Here is an 18,442-nt window from a genome sequence, read left to right on the forward strand (position 1 = left end):
GTGTGACGTCATGCAGCCGCCGCGGCCCGCCCCCCCCCCCCCAACGGTCCAGTCACACCTGCGTTGGCCGGCCGCTCGTCCAGCCCCCTCCCGCCCAGCGACTGCCTCAGAGGCGATCGCTAGGTAACGACGGCTGCCATGCGCCGGCGCACTGCGGCGCATGCGCAGTTCCGACCCGATCGCTGCGCTGCGACAAACTGCAGCGAGTGATCGGGTCAGAATGATCCCCATAGTGTCTTCCGCATTCAAATGAGCAGATCAGATTATGACACATTACAGTGCCCTCCAGATCACATTGTGCCACATTACAATGGCTTCCAGCTCAAATTATGCCCCATTAACATTATAACATCCACTACACACTCCTCTCACTGAAAGTAATGTCACGCAATTGAGGCAATGGATCAGACATAGGGGTATATGCAATTCCGGGCGAATTGCGGCACTTTTTCGCCCGTTTTTAAATTCGACACAATTTGACCGTCGAATTCCGGCAGGTGGGTGCCGGAATTCGACATATTCAATAAAAAACGAATTAGATAGTCCCGCTGTCGAAAAACGGCCGATTTGACAGATTTTTATTAGATTTTTTCAAATGTTTAAAAAACGGGAAAAAAACAGAAAAAAAATTGAACCGGTCCTGGTTGCCAAAATACGGGGAAAAAAATGACAGGGGATCCCCCGTATTTTAACAACCAGCACCGGGGTGTGCGCCTGGTCCTGGTGCAAAAAATACGGGGGACAAAAAGAGTAGGGGTCCCCCGTATTTTTTGTACCAGCACCGGGCCCCACTAGCTGGACAGATAATGCCACAGCCGGGGGTCACTTTTATACAGCGCCCTGCGGCCGTGGCATTAAATACCTAACTAGTCACCCCTGGCCGGGGTACCCTGGAGGAGTGGGGACCCCTTCAATCAAGGAGTCCCCCCCCCAGCCACCCAAGGGCCAGTGGTGAAGCCCGAGGCTGTCCCCCCCATCCAAGGGCTGCGGATGGGGGGCTGATAGCCATGTGTAAAAATGTAAGAATATTGTTTTTTGCAGAAGAACTACAAGTCCCAGCAAGCCTCTCCTGCAAGCCGGTACTTGGAGAACCACAAGTACCAGCATGCGGGGGGGGGAAACGGGCCCGCTGGTACCTGTAGTTCTACTGCAAAAAAATACCCAAATAAAAACAGGACACAGACACCGTGAAAGTATAACTTTATTACATACATGCCGACACACATACTTACCTATGTTGACACACCGACTCTGGCCTCGTCTCCAATGTCGACGTCCGGGGTACCTGAAATTAAAATTATACTCACCTGATCCAGTGTCCAGTTCTTTTATTATAATCCACGTACTTGGCAAAACAAAAAAATGCATTTACCCGAACCAGACGGACTGAAAGGGGTCCCATGTTTACACATGGGACCCCTTTCCCCGAATGCAGAGACCCCCTGTGAGTACTGTCACAGAGGGTCCCTTCAGCCAATCAGGAAGCGCCACTTCGTAGCACTCTCCTGATTGGCTGTATGCGCGTCGGAGCTGTCAGACGCGCATCGCACAGCCCCCTCCATTATCTTCAATGGTGGGAACTTTGCGGTCAGCGGCTGACCGCGGGTAAACCCACCGCTGACCGCAAAGTTCCCACCATTGAAACTAATGGAGGGAGCTGTGCGATGCACTGTCTGCCAGCTCAGATGCGCAAAGCCAATCAGGAGAGTGCCACGAAGTGGCACTTCCTGATTGGCTGAAGGGACCTTTCTGTGACAGGAGTCACGGGGGGTCTCTGCATTCGGGGAAAGGGGTCCCATGTGTAAACATGGGACCCCTTTCAGTCCGTCTGGTTCGGGTAAATGCGTTTTTTTGTTTTGCCAAGTACGTGGATTATAATAAAAGAACTGGACACTGGATCAGGTGAGTATAATTTTAATTTCAGGTACCCCGGACGTCGACATTGGAGACGAAGCCAGAGTCGGCATGTCAACATAGGTAAGTATGTGTGTCGGCATGTATGTAATAAAGTTATACTTTCACGGTGTCTTTGTCCTGTTTTATTTGGGTATTTTTTTGCAGTAGAACTACAGGTACCAGCGGGCCCATTTCCCCCCGCATGCTGGTACTTGTGGTTCTCCAAGTACCGGCTTGTGGGGAGGCTTGCTGGGACTTGTAGTTCTTCTGCAAAAAAACAATATTCTTACATTTTTACACATGGCTATCAGCCCCCCATCCGCAGCCCTTGGATGGGGGGGACAGCCTCGGGCTTCACCCCTGGCCCTTGGGTGGCTGGGGGGGGACCCCTTGATTGAAGGGGTCCCCACTCCTCCAGGGTACCCCGGCCAGGGGTGACTAGTTGGGTATTTAATGCCACGGCCGCAGGGCGCTGTATAAAAGTGACCCCCGGCTGTGGCATTATCTGTCCAGCTAGTGGAGCCCGGTTCTGGTACAAAAAATACGGGGGACCCCTACTCTTTTTGTCCCCCGTATTTTTTGCACCAGGACCAGGCGCAGAGCCCGGTGCTGGTTGTTAAAATACGGGGGATCCCCTGTCATTTTCCCCCCCGTATTTTGGCAACCAGGACCGGCTCAAAGAGCCCGAGGCTGGTTATGCTTAGGAGGGGGGACCCCACGCATTTTTTTCCTGATTTTTACCCCATTCCATAAAAAAAAATAAAAAAAAATATTTTTTTAAAAAATATATAAATAATACTCTAAATAGACAAACCAAGTACCTAATCCCTTCTAATATAAATAGATATGCTATTACCAATAAAAAAACACAAAAAAAACATGTTTTTAAACTTTTTTATTAGATTCCGCCAGCAAATTGTGGCGGATTGAAAATGACGAATTTACTGTCTACAAGCACTGTTGTCGAATTTACAATCTTCAATTGAATATACTTTTGTCGAAATGCCGCATTTGTACCATTGCAGAAATGTCGAATTTGATAAATATCGAATTTCAAAAAGTCGAATTTGGAATGGACGTTTTTTTGGGCGAAAAGTACTGTATTGCATTGTCAAAAATTTTTTGGGCGAAAATGTCCCGTTTTTCGACATTTTCGAGAATTCGACCGCAATTGCATATACCCCATAGTTGCTTAGCAGGGAAATTGGTATGCAACTTTGTATCCTGGGTCCAGGCCCCCCTAAGCCTATGGGCCCCATAGCAATGGCGCCACTTGCACCCACTATGGTTAAGCCCATGGCTCCTACAGTATAATCTCCCACCACTTCAGCTTACTCCTCTGCTTTACACACCAATCACTATTTAGAAACCACAAAACTGTAAAAACTGAAGTGCAAATGTTCTCTTATAGAATTACAAACCTATTATTATGCAGGAGAACCCAGTTTTAAAGACAAGGATTTGTGGACCAAGTTGGAGGCCTTTCTGGAGATGCAAAAGGTGGGTGGGAGATGTTGGGCAGATCAAAGCATTCTTTAGTAAGTGCAGCTGAGGTGCAGTGAAATGCAGATGAAAAGGCAGGATAGGAGTGGGGTGATGCATCTACAAGTGTACAGCCTACTTTCCTTGCACAGTCTTTTCCTTCCAAAAAATGAACTTGATTTTGTTGCCATCTCTGATCTCCAGAAGATCAAGGGGTAAGTGTAATAGGGTCCGAGTTGCGGGAGGTACGGGATTTCATCCAAGAATGGCTGTTTTTTTAAAGCGGCAATCATTTAATCAACCTGGTTTTGCCTTGTAAATGATTGCTGCTTTAAAAAAAACAGCTTTTCTCAGACGAAATCCTAGACCTACTGCAACTCGGACCCTATAATAGTTACCCCTACGTCTCCTCATTAAACTTATAATGGGATGCAAATTGCACTTTCTACAGCTGAAATGTTGCACAAAATGATTAATTTAAGCCATAAATTAGGCTATGCATATTTTAAGACAAATTAAAAAGGTTTAAAACTTTAATAGGGGATGACAATCTTAAAGTGGTAGCTGATTGACATTCAGGACTAGTAATCAAGGGCAGTATGCCATATTGTCTCTGCTCAAACTGTGTGTGGAATACTCCTTTAATCCTGGGGAAAGATCTGCCTGCACCCAACCTGTATTTTCTATGAACACCCCTTCAGTGACTCTAACCTACTGCACACATTCATCACACACACATCCCTTATACTTTAGATTTGTCAGCTTATATAGGGCCTAATTCAGATCTGTTTGCTCGCTAGCGTTTTTCGCTGCGCAGCGATCAGGTAACTACTGCGCATGCGTATGCACTGCAATGCGCAGGCGCGTCGTACGGGTACAAAGCGGATCGTTGCTGTGCACTGGTTCTTGTGAAGAATCTATTCAATCAGCCGATCGCAAGAAGATTGGCAGGAAGAGGGTGTTTGTGGGTGGCAACAGACCGTTTTCTGGGAGTGTTTGTAAAAACGCAGGCACGTCGAGGCGTTTGCAGGGCGGGTGTCTGACGTCAATACAGGGCTCGAATATGCTGAAGTGATCGTGAATAAGGTCAGAGCTACTCAGAAACTGCACAAACTGTTTTTGTACTGCTCGGCTACACATGCGTTCGCATACTTGCAAAGCTAAAATACAATCCCCTATAGGCGGCGTCTATCTGTTCACAGTGCTGCAAAAAATAGCTAGCGAGCAAACAGATCTGAATTAGGGCCATAGTCTTGGACATCTGCACTTCTTTTCTCAGTGTTTGCTAACTATTTGTGCTGCAGCTTTGTCTCATACTCACTATGCTGCATAAAGTAAGATGTTGGTGCAATGGGAGTAATGAATAACCATACAAGCAATGTGTGCACTGTGCATAGTTGCCTACCTTGCTGCACCATCCTCCGGGAGGCTGCAGCATGGTAGGCTAATGGGGGCATGTCCAGAATCAATGTGGGCGGTCCGGAGGCGTGGCCGACTGGGAAAGTGAGCGGTCCGGGGCGTGGCACAATAGTCGCGTCATTGTAGCCCCACCCCCACTAGACAGTGCTGAGAAAACAGGCACTGTACAGCAGGGGGGCGGAGTTACGATGGCGCTAATCACATCATTGTATCCCCCTCGGGCTGCCCACTTGTTCTCTGCTGTGGGCGGCCGAGGGGGAGTGCGGAGGCTGCCAGCAAAAGCGGGACACTTTCGGGAGTGGGTAGGCAAGTATGGCACTGTGTGACACACCTCACTCTTCAAGGGGAGATGTCCTTGGAGGGCGATAAAGTGAAGAGAGATATAGCACCAGCCAATCAGCTCCTATCTGCCATGTTACAGGCTGTATTTAAAAAGTGACAGGAGCTGATTGGTTGGTAGTCTATCTGTCTCTACTTTATCACTCTCCAAGGCTTAGTACATCTGACCCTCAATGTTGTAGAATTTAATGACAAAATCCCTTACGAGTATAGTCTTACTGTAAACCCTATACTGAAAAGCAGGAATCTGGTATCAGGCAAACACACTAGGAAGAGGGGGTGTAATGAAGTTTCTGTTCCAGAGCTGTTAGCAGGAATTTTATCAGGCCCTGGTTCACTGTAAGGTGTGTTGGCTGGTTGGATATTTGTCATAGACCACTGCTTAGTAAGGCTGAGAGTATGCACTTGATTTATGACCCAAGACTTACAAGTGTTTAAATTATTCTATAAGATAACACTCTTTAAACAAATTCCTTTGCATTACACTTTATGGGTATTTTGAATCATTATTTTGTAACCATGAACCAAGCTTTTCTATTGCATGATTGTTGATGTTCTGCCTCTGTGTCCTCTTGGACAAGCAGCCAAATAACTACTAGCAACTTATTTGTAACATAAGACGGGAGACGCACCTTGTCATTATGCTGCTGTTTTATCTGTACTGAACCATTTTCTATGCTTCTAAATGACCTCAACTATTTAATTGTAGTTTGTTTCTTGCACACATTAAGGGGTCTGTTCTTGAAGCAGTGAAAAGTGTGGAGAAGTGAGCCAGTGGAGAAGTTCCCATGGCAACCAATCAGCATTTAAGTAACATTTATAATTTGCATACTATACATTTGTACTGGGCAGCTGATTGGTTGCAATGGGCAACTTCTCCACAGGCACATTTGTCCACTCTTTTCACTGCTTCATGAATAGACCCAAAAGTGTGAATGTTTTTTTTCCTTTAACTGTATTGTATCCTCAGCTGTTCAAGCTGTATGATGCATAAATAGAAACAAAGTAGATTGTAACAACTGTTTGTTGTTTTTTCTAGGGGCCTATTCATTATCCTAATTATCATGGCCGGACGGACCCTGATAGGTAAGTTTTTAATTTGGTGCAGGTTCTGGAGCAAGTCATCATTGCTCCAGCGTGGAGACAGTTGATCCAAAAATCATCTGTCCCCGCTAATCCGTACCTCCCAACATGACCCTCTCCAGGAGGGACAGAACGCTCTGCTTCTGGACTTCCCTATTAATTTCTGATTGCCATCACCTGTGATGAAACACCTTTCTTATCCATTAACCTGTTCATGGATTAGGGTTTTATCAGAGTCTCGGGTAAGGTATGATCATATTTTGGATATGTTTCTTAGATGCATGTAACATGATTTTGAGACAGATTGAATGTGGGGAGCAAAGGACAGTTATGAGTCAAGTATGACACCTAGGCAGCGAGCTTGTGGTGTAGGGTTAATTGTAGAGTTCTCAACAGTGATAGAAATATCAGGTTGGTAAATACTATTGGCCGATGGAAATATAATTAATTTTGGAAATATTACGTTTGAGGTGGCGAGATGACATCCAAGATGAAATGGCAGAGAGGCATTCAGTGACCTGACCCAATACAGATAGAGATAAATCAGGGGAAGATATGTAGATTTGAGCATCATCTGCATACAGATGATACCGAAATCCCAAAAAACTGATTAGTTTCCCAAGAGATGAGGTATAGATTGAGAAAAGCAGAGGACCTAAGACCGAACCTTGTGGTACTCCAACTGAAAGAGGTAACAAAGAGGACGTGGATTCAGAGAAACGGACACTGAAAAAGCGATTAGATAGGTAGGATAGAAACCAAGAGAGGGCCGTGTCATGAAGACCTAGGGACTGCAGTGTTTGTATGAGAAGAGAGTGGTCAACAGTGTCAAAAGCAGCAGAGAGATCTAGAAGAATGAGTAGTGAGTAATGGCCTTTAGACTTCGCAGTGACTAGATCATTCACTACTTTAGTCAGTGCTGTCTCTGTGGAGTATTGGGAGCGAAAGCCTTATTGATGTGGGTCCAATAAGTGTATGAGTTAAGAAAGTGTGTGAGGCAAGTGTAGGCAAGTTTCTCAAGTAGCTTGGAGAGACATGGGAGCTGAGAGATGGGACGGTAGTTTGAGAGAGAGTTACGGTCAGAATTTTGTTTTTTTCAAAATGGGAGTAATCACTGCATGCTTGAACAGTGAAGGAAAGATCCCAGTAGAGAAAGAGAGAGAGAGATTACAGATGTTAGTTAAGGTTGGGATGAGCACAGGAGACAGAGCTTTACTTATTTGTGAGGGTATAGGATCAAGAGTAGAGGTAGTAGAGTAGCAGGATGAGAAGAGTGTTGATACATTATCCTGAATAACACTAACAATTTATACAAAAGTATGTGAAAATTTTAATTTTCAAGTACTTTTATATAAATTAAGTGATGATGAATAGACCACTTAGAAACAAAATTAAAAAGTCCAAAAGATTCACAGAACTACTAATATTATTCATAAATAAGTGATTTAAGGAATGCATCCAAATGGCTTATGTCAGTAATGCCCCAAACTTTTTTGGATCATGGCGCCCTAGAGTATCAGAATTTTTTTTCACAGCACCCCTAGGCCAAAGGTGTCTTATTGAAAAATTCAGAAAAAAATATTCAATTAAGTAAATTGTGTTTTTCTGTCATTCTTAGGGTCAGGTATGTGTTGAGGGACAGAATTCACTTCTGTATGGCCACATATTTTATGATTGACAGCCATCAGCACTGGTTTTGTCTATTAAATTGACTGTAAATTATTCTAGTTGGTACTGGACCACCAACCCAGGGCACCCCTGCATACGCCCCCAGGCACCCCAGGGTGCCACGACACACAAATGTATTAAGCCTGGATAAGCGATAAAGCAGTGATAAGTGGAAAGTTATAACGCGCCAGCCAATCAGCTCCAATATGGAAATTGACAGTTAGGAGCTGATTGGCTGGTACATTACCACCTTCCACTTATCACTGCTTTATCACTTCTCCAGGCTTAATACATCTGCCTCTGACAATAACTGGCTTATGTGCTAAAAAGCTGCAGTTGGCGCATATGTGCTGAATCCAATGGAATGTTATGCAACTAATAATGCAGCAAGACATTTTACATAAATAATCTTTAAATTACGGTACTGGTAAACCACATTATTGTGGGGGGCTCACAAATGGCACTCAGTCCCACTCAAGGGTTAAATATAAATGACTATGGGGGAGATGTATCAAACCTTCTAAAGTGTGGCAAAGTGGAGGTTGCCTATAGCAACAATCAAAGTTTCTTTCTATCAGTTAATAGAATGTACTTGATAAATACTAGCTAGAAGCATAATGCGTATAAACATCTAGTATAAAAAGTCTTCATGCACCTCTGCCAACTGACTTATGGTTCGCAAATAAAACTGGTGACTCTAACCCTAACACCAATGTCCACATTTTCACTATGTCAACATGTCATACATTGACATTGTAGCTGTTGCCTTTCTGACATTATGACTGCATATCCATCAAAATTATCCATCAAAATTATGTAACCCCTGTGAGGTCAGAATGCGGTCTGCCAGCCTGTCACTGTTGGGTTACGGTAACTGTTGCTTTTTGCACCAGGTTACTAAATTTCATCTTGTTTAATGTGTTTTCATGTGTATTTCCCTAAATGGACACTGTACTCCTGACCTAATCCATTTTCTCACGCAGCTCGCACTGAAATCACCACTTCCTCTGGAAGTAAGTCACACAGAATAAGACAATAATGGCATTTCCTATCATTTTCTTTGAAATTCTTGTGGTAGACTTGATCGTGGCATTCGTGCATACCAGATTTACTATTAAGCTTTGATTATTTTTTTTTAACTTATTTACTATTTGACATCCCACATTATTTTTAATTATTACTATAGAGAGATAATTATGAATCCAAGGCATTGTTACAAAGCTTGGTGTATCATTAAAATGAGTGGTCCGAATATGGGCCTAATTCAGTCCTGTTCGGTGCTGTGCGATTTTGCACACCCGTCGATCAGGTCTGAACTGCGCATGTACCGGCGCCACAGTGCACTGGCGCATGCCAGACAGCCGACGGTTGTCATAGCCCATTGATGGCCTCTGCCTGATTGACAGGCAGAGGCATTCGCTGGCGGGAGGGGGCCAACGCAGGCATGGCTGGACCGTGCCGGGGGCGGGCCGCGGCAGCTGCATAACGCCACACGCAGCCATTGCGACCCGGGCAGCGACGAGTAGCTCTCGGCCAGCACGCAGGAGATATGCTGACCGGGAGCTACTCTTGAGGTACAACAGCATTGCCACTGTGCGATGCTTTTGTACTTCTGCAACGGGGCAGGGACTGACATGTGGGGCGGACTAGCCCTGTGCTGGGCGTCACCACCGCATGTCAGTGTGTCTGATCGTAGCTGTGCTAAATTTAGCACAGCTATGATCAACTCTAAATTACTCCCAATATACCTTATTTTGGAGCAGCAGTAATACTGGACAGTAGATTAGTGTGTGGCAGGTACACGTCAGTAACATTTTTTCTTGCAACACAAGTATATTAGTTGAGATCTTGCTACAAACATGCCAACTTTATTCCCCAGGATTCCTTAAGAGATGCCTGAGGGGATCGCCCAGATGGAATGTACAGGGCGGTGTGGTGTCGAGATTCGTATTGTTGTGGAAGTGCCTCTATATAATCTTGTAATTTGTTTCATTGTAATGCACGGGGTTGCAATGATGCATTCGTGTAATCGAGCCTCTGGAGCGGGACGCCAGTCTTCTCTCTCCGGAGTACAAGAGAACTCCTCATAAATTTGGAGTTTATATTTTGGAAGAGTAAGCAAGTATGTTTTAGAATAGTTTCTATGTTTGTATGGTAGCCTCTGTAATATTATTTTATAATACAAATTAAAACTTGTAATTAACATTTGTAGGAAATAGGGTTGCCACCCATCCGGGATTACGCTATACAGTCTACAAATCTTTTCATAATCCCAGATGGCAATGTCTGGAAATGTTTGTTTTTAAATACTTTACACTCCTAAAATCAGCTCCTCCTAATGCCTCCTTGCCCGCACACCTCCTTGCTGGTACACCTCCAGTCTTCACCTCCCTCACTGCTCATGTTCAGTCCTTGCCTGCCTGTCAGCGCCCCTCCAGTCCTCATCCATCTGCCCGCACACCTCCAGTCCCCACCGGCCTTGTTGCCTGACTACTCACATGCCTTCAGTCCTTGCCAGGCTCCTTGTTTGCCTACTCACTCGCCTCCCGCCCTCACCTGCCTACTCACTCACTGCCCCTGCTGTGACTGGAATTGCTGCTGACTGAGTTCCCACCTGCAGTTGCTACTAGCACTGGACATTGTAAATGCTGATTTACATACAGGACAGAAAAAGCAATACCTTTTACACTGAAATTCGAGCAGCTGTGGCTGCTGGATGTAATCTTTAACATACGTACTTTTTACTAACTTATCGTACACACACACCGACACGCCATGAGCACAATGTAGCTACGCGTGTGCCTGAAGTACACTTAGCAGGGAGGAGACACGACACCAATTGTATTTAAGATGTTGGGATCCGACCCACCAACATATAATTGCTGAAAGGGGGTTACAACAGATATACAATTACAATAAGAGAAAAGAGGCTACAATACAATGGTACATACATTTGGTTTCGCCAGCGCCACACGGTCCGGTGCTCAGATCAATCAAGCAAGATGACCTTCAGAGAGAGAGTGAGTGACTGTCTAGGCAGCTTTGGCTTTTATACAGTTGGTAAAAAAAACACAATACAATGGAAACTGTAACCTCTTCATCCATAGGTCAAAGGGCTGGTCATTTACAGTAAAGGAGGGGTCATAGGTTGGTTTGCATAGGTGGGCGATGTCTGTTCCAGGTGTGCTTGAAGTTGGTCTCCACTGGGTTCCCGCCGAATATCAGAGTACAGTAAATACAGTATAATAGAAATATTCTGTTCCTGCACATAATTATGCGCAGGAGCGTGCTATCTTCTGCAAACTGCTACCAGAATATTGCCCTTAAAATACCCTTTGAAAATAAGAGAAACCGCGCTGTTACTGGGATTTTTTGTGTCTGAGCAGCCCTGAGCAAGAAAAAATGGATACTGATAATTTGTTTAAAAACAAGGCGCTTGTAACAGTGTATAAAATGTATTGCAACAAATGATTGTTGCAATACTGCAGTGCAATACCTGTAATAAAAAAGGAATTAGTAAATGTTTACAGCCCCTTTTATATTTTTTATTGGTCCTGCCGGATTTATGTATTGCCGGCTCGTAGCTCCGTTAAAGTCTCTGTGCAGGATGGCAAGAAATACCTATCTGTCCCTATACTACCCACCTTGTACTTGGTAGTGGTGGGGCGGGATCTTCACTCCTGGCGGCTAGCTGTTAGTTCTCCGCAAACAGCTGTTCGTTTTAGCCGCGTCTCCTGTGTGCCAAGCTGTACGGCTGCAGACGCTCGGGACTCCGGCTTGTAAGGACGGACGGAGGGTATCTTCTTATGTGCACTCTGTGTAGCTGAGAGTGCACGGACCGTGTGAATGCTTCCAACGCGTTTCGGGCTGCACGCCCTTTATCGAGGATATCACTGGTTTAGCCTTATTGTTATTTATAAAAAACTTTATTGAATAATTGTTAAAAAAACGGGGAAATCCCTCCCCGGAAGTGAGGTAAAAAAGTGCGGCTTGCACATGGCCCAGTACAGAATTGTCAGGTATTGCACTTGAAAATGTAATGAGAGTGTAAAAATTATTATATATGTTTAAAAAATAAAAAATGGAATTTATATGGCTTTCATTTTTTATATACAAAAAAAAACTTAAAATAATTATTTTATTCTCAGCAAAAATTATTTTTTATAAAAAAGATATATATGAAAAAATTATTTTTTTATTTTTTATTTATTTTTTTAGGATTTTTTAAAAAAGACATTTAGTTCTATGTCCACATTTAGACCAGCAGGTTGTAATGTTTGGAGATTGAAAATCCACTCTGTTTCTTTCTTTTTTAACAAGTCCGAAATATTCCCTCCTCTCCAATATTGGCCCTCATTCCGAGTTGTTCGCTCGTTCTTTTTCATCGCATCGCAGTGAAAATCCGCTTAGTACGCATGCGCAAAGTTCGCACTGCGACTGCGCCAAGTAACTTTACTATGAAGAAAGTATTTTTACTCCCGGCTTTTTCCTCGCTCCGGCGATCGTAATGTGATTGACAGGAAATGGGTGTTACTGGGCGGAAACACGGCGTTTCAGGGGCGTGTGGCTGAAAACGCTACCGTTTCCGGAAAAAACGCAGGAGTGGCCGGAGAAACGGTGGGAGTGCCTGGGCGAACGCTGGGTGTGTTTGTGACGTCAACCAGGAACGACAAGCACTGAACTGATCGCACAGGCAGAGTAAGTCTGGAGCTACTCTGAAACTGCTAAGTAGTTAGTAATCGCAATATTGCGAATACATCGGTCGCAATTTTAAGAAGCTAAGATTCACTCCCAGTAGGCGGCGGCTTAGCGTGTGTAACTCTGCTAAATTCGCCTTGCGACCGATCAACTCGGAATGAGGGCCATTGTTCGATTTTTTGGATTCCCATGAACTTTAATTCACTCGGATTTTTGTTGTGACAGTCCAAAAAATGTTTTGAAACACTGTGTGTTTGTAGGCCTTTTTTGATGTTGTATATATGTTCCAGAATTCGTGTTTTTAGTTTTCTTTTGGTTTGGCCTACATATTGCAGATGACAGGGGCACTCCAGTAGATAAATAACACCTTCTGTATTACAACTAATGGCATCTTTTACTTTATATTGTTTTTTTGAGACATTTGATGTAAATAATTTCTCTGAACGTGTGGATGTGCTGTTAGTTGTTTTGCAGGCTGAGCAGTTTAAACAATAGCTATGTCCCACGTTTCTTACCATTCTTTGATTTGTTGAAATTGAAGGTATATAACTTTTGGTCAGTTCTTGTTTGAGATTTCTTGCTTTTTTGTAGATTATCTTAGGCTTCTCAGGAAGGAACTCTGCAAGTTGTGTATCTAATTTTAATATGTGCCAATGTTTATATAAGATGTTTTCAAACCAGAGATGTTGGCTGTTATATTGAGTAATAAATGCCATTTGAAACTCATTTGATTCCTGTTTGGGTTTATATTGAATTAAATCTTTTCTTTCTATGCTTTCAAGTTTTTCTATTTCTTGTTTAAGGTTTGTATTTTTATATCCTTTTTCCACAAACTGCTGTTTTAGTTGATCGGCTTGTCTGATAAAATCTTCCTCTTTCGAGCAGTTCCTTTTCATGCGTCTGAATTGTCCTCCAGGGATGTTCTTGGTCCAGTTTGTGTGGTGGTTGCTATTTGCTGGAAGAATACTATTACTGCTGACATTTTTTCTATGAGTCCTTGTATGTAATGTGTTCTGAGATATGAAGATTTCTAGATCCAAATATACTATCATTTCTTTGCTGAATGTTGAAGTAAATTCCAGACCATATCTGTTCTTCGCCATATGTTCTAGGAAGTTCTGTAAATTTTCTTCAGTTCCCTTCCAAATGAACAACAGATCATCTATGTATCTTTTCCAAATGATGAGGTTCTCTCTGTAGGGGTTATTTCTCCAAATGTTTTCTTCCTCCCATTTTGCGACAAAGAGATTCGCATAACTTGGTGCCATTGAAGAACCCATCGCTGTGCCCCGTACTTGGTTGAAGAAAGTTCCTTCATTCCAAAAATAATTCTTATGCAGAATAAATTCTATACTTCTCATAATGAAATTGATCTGTGCATTTTGTAAGTTGGTGCTAGTAGATAGAAAGTGACGAGTGGCTTCTTGTCCGATGTCATGAGAAATGCAGGTATAGAGAGATTTAACATCACATGTGCATAATATATAATTCTCGCTCCATTCTATATCTTTGATAAGTTGGAGTACTGCCATTGAGTCTTTCAGATAACTTTGTTGTTTGCACACTAAGTCCTGTAAGAAGGAATCCACATATTTGGAAAGATTTGATGTTAAAGATTCTATTCCTGAAACAATTGGTCTTGCTGGCGGGTGGCTGGAATTTTTGTGTATCTTTGGGAGTCCATAAAAGGTAGGTATTTTTGGATGTTGAATGTGAAGATAATCGAACTCCTTTTTTGTGAGTATACCTAGTTGTAGCCCTTCATCCAGTAAGTCATGCAATTCTAATAGGTAGGTTCCAGTGGGATCCGTGATGAGTTTCTGATAGGTGTGAGAATCTGATAGTAGGTTCTCGATTTCTTTCATGTACTGATTTTTATCCATGATGACTAGTCCTCCGCCTTTGTCTGCGGGCTTTATGACTATAGTTTCATCCCTTTTTAGGTCTTCCAAAGCTTCTTTCTCTTTTTGTGATAAGTTATACTTCTTTTTTTCTTTTCCTGTTAATTTCCGTATGTCCTGTTCTATCAGTTTCTCAAATGTCTCAATGTGAGGTCCCTTAATGTATGATGGAAAAAATGTAGATTGTGGTTTCAAATGGCTGTGTAGAAAATCATTTTCTTCCATAGTGTTATGGCTATTTTGTTCTTTCTTGTTGAAGAATTTTTTTACACAAAGTTTTCGCACAAATTTCTGGGTGTCCACATATAGGCCAAATTGATTTATATCGGAATGTCCGGCAAATTTTAGGCCTTTTTTAAGCAAAGTGATATGTGCCCCTGTCAGTTTCTTTTTGCTGAGGTTGTAGATGCCAATTTCCCTGAGGTCTGAAGGTAATCCATTCTCTTCCTCATGCACTATGGATTTTTTCTTCTTGCCCCCCCGGACCCCCCTTCTCCTGGGGAGTTTTCTATTTGGGTTTTTTTCTGTGGTATGTTTTTCCCATCTGGTGGTTTTCTCAATCTCCGGGGAGATCCTAAAAAATCTTCTTCTTCCTCACTTGAATCTTCCTTTCTTTGTGTTCTTTTTCTCTGTTTGCTTGTTGTTGTTTCCATGGTGGATTCTGATGCTTCTATCTGGTTTATTAATGTTCTTAATTCATTATGCGCTTCCTCTTTCGCCGCATTCCTTCCTTTTTCAAATGATTCCCTCATGATCTTCTGTGTAGATTTCTTTTCATACGTGAAGTTATGTGGATTGTAAGCTTGGTATTCAGATCTTCGGGTGTGTGTTATTGGTGGATGCTTAATTATGGGTTCTTTTCTCTGGTAGGTGTATTTATTGTTTGTTCCTGCTGGGTCTGTTCTTCGTTCATTTTGATGTGATTGATGATTACCAGGTGGGTTTGATTTGACAGTTTGTGCATAGCTTCTTTTTTGGTTCTGTTTGTGTTCTTTATTTAATTGACCTGCATTTCTTTTTTCATTCTGTTTCATTAGTTTATAGTCATTAATATCTCTGTGAAACTTTCTTTGTTTTTGCTGTATGGTCTCTTCTTCAATTTCTTCCATCTTATTATTAGTCATTTTCATTAAATTTATATAGTCTGTCATCTTTCGTAGTGATTCAAATTTCTTTTCAATATTTATGATTTTCTCATTTAAATCTTTAAGGGATTTTTGCCTATCCCATATGATAAGTTTAATTAATTCTCTCGAGCAATTGTCCAATATTGTATTCCACTTTAGATAAAAATCAGTGTTGACAGGTTCAAAAGTGGGGTTTTTATAAATTCTTAGAACCCTAGGAACAATACTTTGTTCTAAATATTGGGACAATGTTGTGATCTCCCACCATTGTTTTATTTCCTGAGTGTAATGTTTTTCCAATCTGAAGAATTGGTCACAGAATCTTTCATCTCCTGCTGATGGCTCTGGAGGTGGTCTGTCACTGGAAAAGATCTCTCCTATATTTTTTCTTAATGAATGTGTGATGTACCCAGGTACACTCATAGCAGCAGTGTAATAAAAATTAATAGACGTTTGAAAATAAGAGAAACCGCGCTGTTACTGGGATTTTTTGTGTCTGAGCAGCCCTGAGCAAGAAAAAATGGATACTGATAATTTGTTTAAAAACAAGGCGCTTGTAACAGTGTATAAAATGTATTGCAACAAATGATTGTTGCAATACTGCAGTGCAATACCTGTAATAAAAAAGGAATTAGTAAATGTTTACAGCCCCTTTTGCATTTTTTATTGGTCCTGCCGGATTTCTGTATTGCCGGCATTTGACATTTGATGTAAATAATTTCTCTGAACGTGTGGATGTGCTGTTAGTTGTTTTGCAGGCTGAGCAGTTTAAACAATAGCTATGTCCCACGTTTCTTACCATTCTTTGATTTGTTGAAATTGAAGGTATATAACTTTTGGTCAGTTCTTGTTTGAGATTTCTTGCTTTTTTGTAGATTATTTTAGGCTTCAATTCAGAGAAATTATTTACATCAAATGTCTCAAAAAAACAATACAAAGTAAAAGATGCCATTAGTTGTAATACAGAAGGTGTTATTTATCTACTGGAGTGCCCCTGTCATCTGCAATATGTAGGCCAAACCAAAAGAAAACTAAAAACACGAATTCTGGAACATATATACAACATCAAAAAAGGCCTACAAACACACAGTGTTTCAAAACATTTTTTGGACTGTCGCAACAAAAATCCGAGTGAATTAAAGTTCATGGGAATCCAAAAAATCAAACAATATTGGAGAGGAGGGAATATTTCGGACTTGTTAAAAAAGAAAGAAACAGAGTGGATTTTCAATCTCCAAACATTACAACCTGCTTGTCTAAATGTGGACATAGAACTAAATGTCTTTTTTAAAAAATCCTAAAAAAATAAATAAAAAATAAAAAAATAAATTTTTCATATATATCTTTTTTATAAAAAATAATTTTTGCTGAGAATAAAATAATTATTTTAAGTTTTTTTTTTGTATATAAAAAATGAAAGCCATATAAATTCCATTTTTTATTTTTTAAACATACCGTATATACTCGAGTATAAGCCGAGTTTTTCAGCACATTTTTTGTGCTGAAAAAGTTCCCCCTCGGCTTATACTCGAGTGATGCTCCGGAGCAGAGCGTAGAGAGCTCTGGGAAGGAGGGAAGGAGGAGGAGGGAGGGGGACACGGGAGCCGCAGCAGCGCACTGTAATTGGTGCATCAATCAGTGACGCTGCTGCAGCCGTCCGTCTCCCTCTCCCTGCTCGCTGAAGCACCGCCGCGCCGCCCGCCTCCTCAGCCGCTGCAGACTTTCCTGTATGACCTAAGGCCGGCCACCGATGCCCGCACCGCCTGCTGCTGCCCGCATTCCGCTGCCCCTTCATTCGTTTACACATAGCCCGTCAATGGTGAGTAGAGACAGGCGGCGGCAGTGGGGGGGTGGGGGGGGGTTGGGGGCTGTGCATATCTGGCACCATGAGGGTATATCTGGCACTGTGAGGGCATATCTGGCACTGTGGGGGAATGTGTAGCACTGTGGGGGCATATCTGGCACCGTGGGGAAAATCTGGCAGTATGAGGGCATATCTGGCACTGTGGGGGCACATGTAGCACTGTGGGGGTATATCTGACACCGTGGGGGAATATCTGGCAGTATGGCACTGTGGGGGCATATCTGGCACTGTGGGGGCATATCCGGCACTGTGGGGGCATATCTGGCACTATGAGGGCATATCTGGCACTGTGGGGGCATATCTGGCAATGTGGGGGCATATCTGGCAATGTGGGGGCATATCTGGCAATGTGGGGGCATATCTGGCACTGAGGGCTGTGTACGGCTAGACTTGCATTTCCCACCCTAGGCTTATACTCGAGTCAATAAGTTTTCCCAGTTTTTTGGGGTGAAATTAGGTGCCTCGGCTTATATTCGGGTCGACTTATACTCGAGTATATACGGTATATAATAATTTTTACACTCTCATTACATTTTCAAGTGCAATACCTGACAATTCTGTACTGGGCCATGTGCAAGCCGCACTTTTTTACCTCACTTCCGGGGAGGGATTTCCCCGTTTTTTAACAATTATTCAATAAAGTTTTTTTATAAATAACAATAAGGCTAAACCAGTGATATCCTCGATAAAGGGCGTGCAGCCCGAAACGCGTTGGAAGCATTCACACGGTCCGTGCACTCAGGCTACACAGAGTGCACATAAGAAGATACCCTCCGTCCGTCCTTACAAGCCGGAGTCCCGAGCGTCTGCAGCCGTACAGCTTGGCACACAGGAGACGCGGCTAAAACGAACAGCTGTTTGCGGAGAACTAACAGCTAGCCGCCAGGAGTGAAGATCCCGCCCCACCACTACCAAGTACAAGGTGGGTAGTATAGGGGCAGATAGGTATTTCTTGCCATCCTGCA

General features: G+C 42.8%; 1 protein-coding gene across 1 annotated transcript in view; it reads left to right on the forward strand.

The window, feature by feature from the left end:
- The window catches only part of LOC135056420 (uncharacterized), a 243,261-nt gene that overhangs the window by 63,646 nt on the left and 161,173 nt on the right, over positions 1-18,442 (forward strand). The window contains exon 3 of the mRNA XM_063961561.1: positions 6,176-6,222. The gene's annotated coding sequence lies outside the window, so the exon portion shown is untranslated. The remainder of the gene's footprint in view (positions 1-6,175; positions 6,223-18,442) is intronic.

The sequence above is a fragment of the Pseudophryne corroboree genome, chromosome 3, assembly GCF_028390025.1.
Source record: "Pseudophryne corroboree isolate aPseCor3 chromosome 3, aPseCor3.hap2, whole genome shotgun sequence".
NCBI lineage: Eukaryota > Metazoa > Chordata > Amphibia > Anura > Myobatrachidae > Pseudophryne > Pseudophryne corroboree.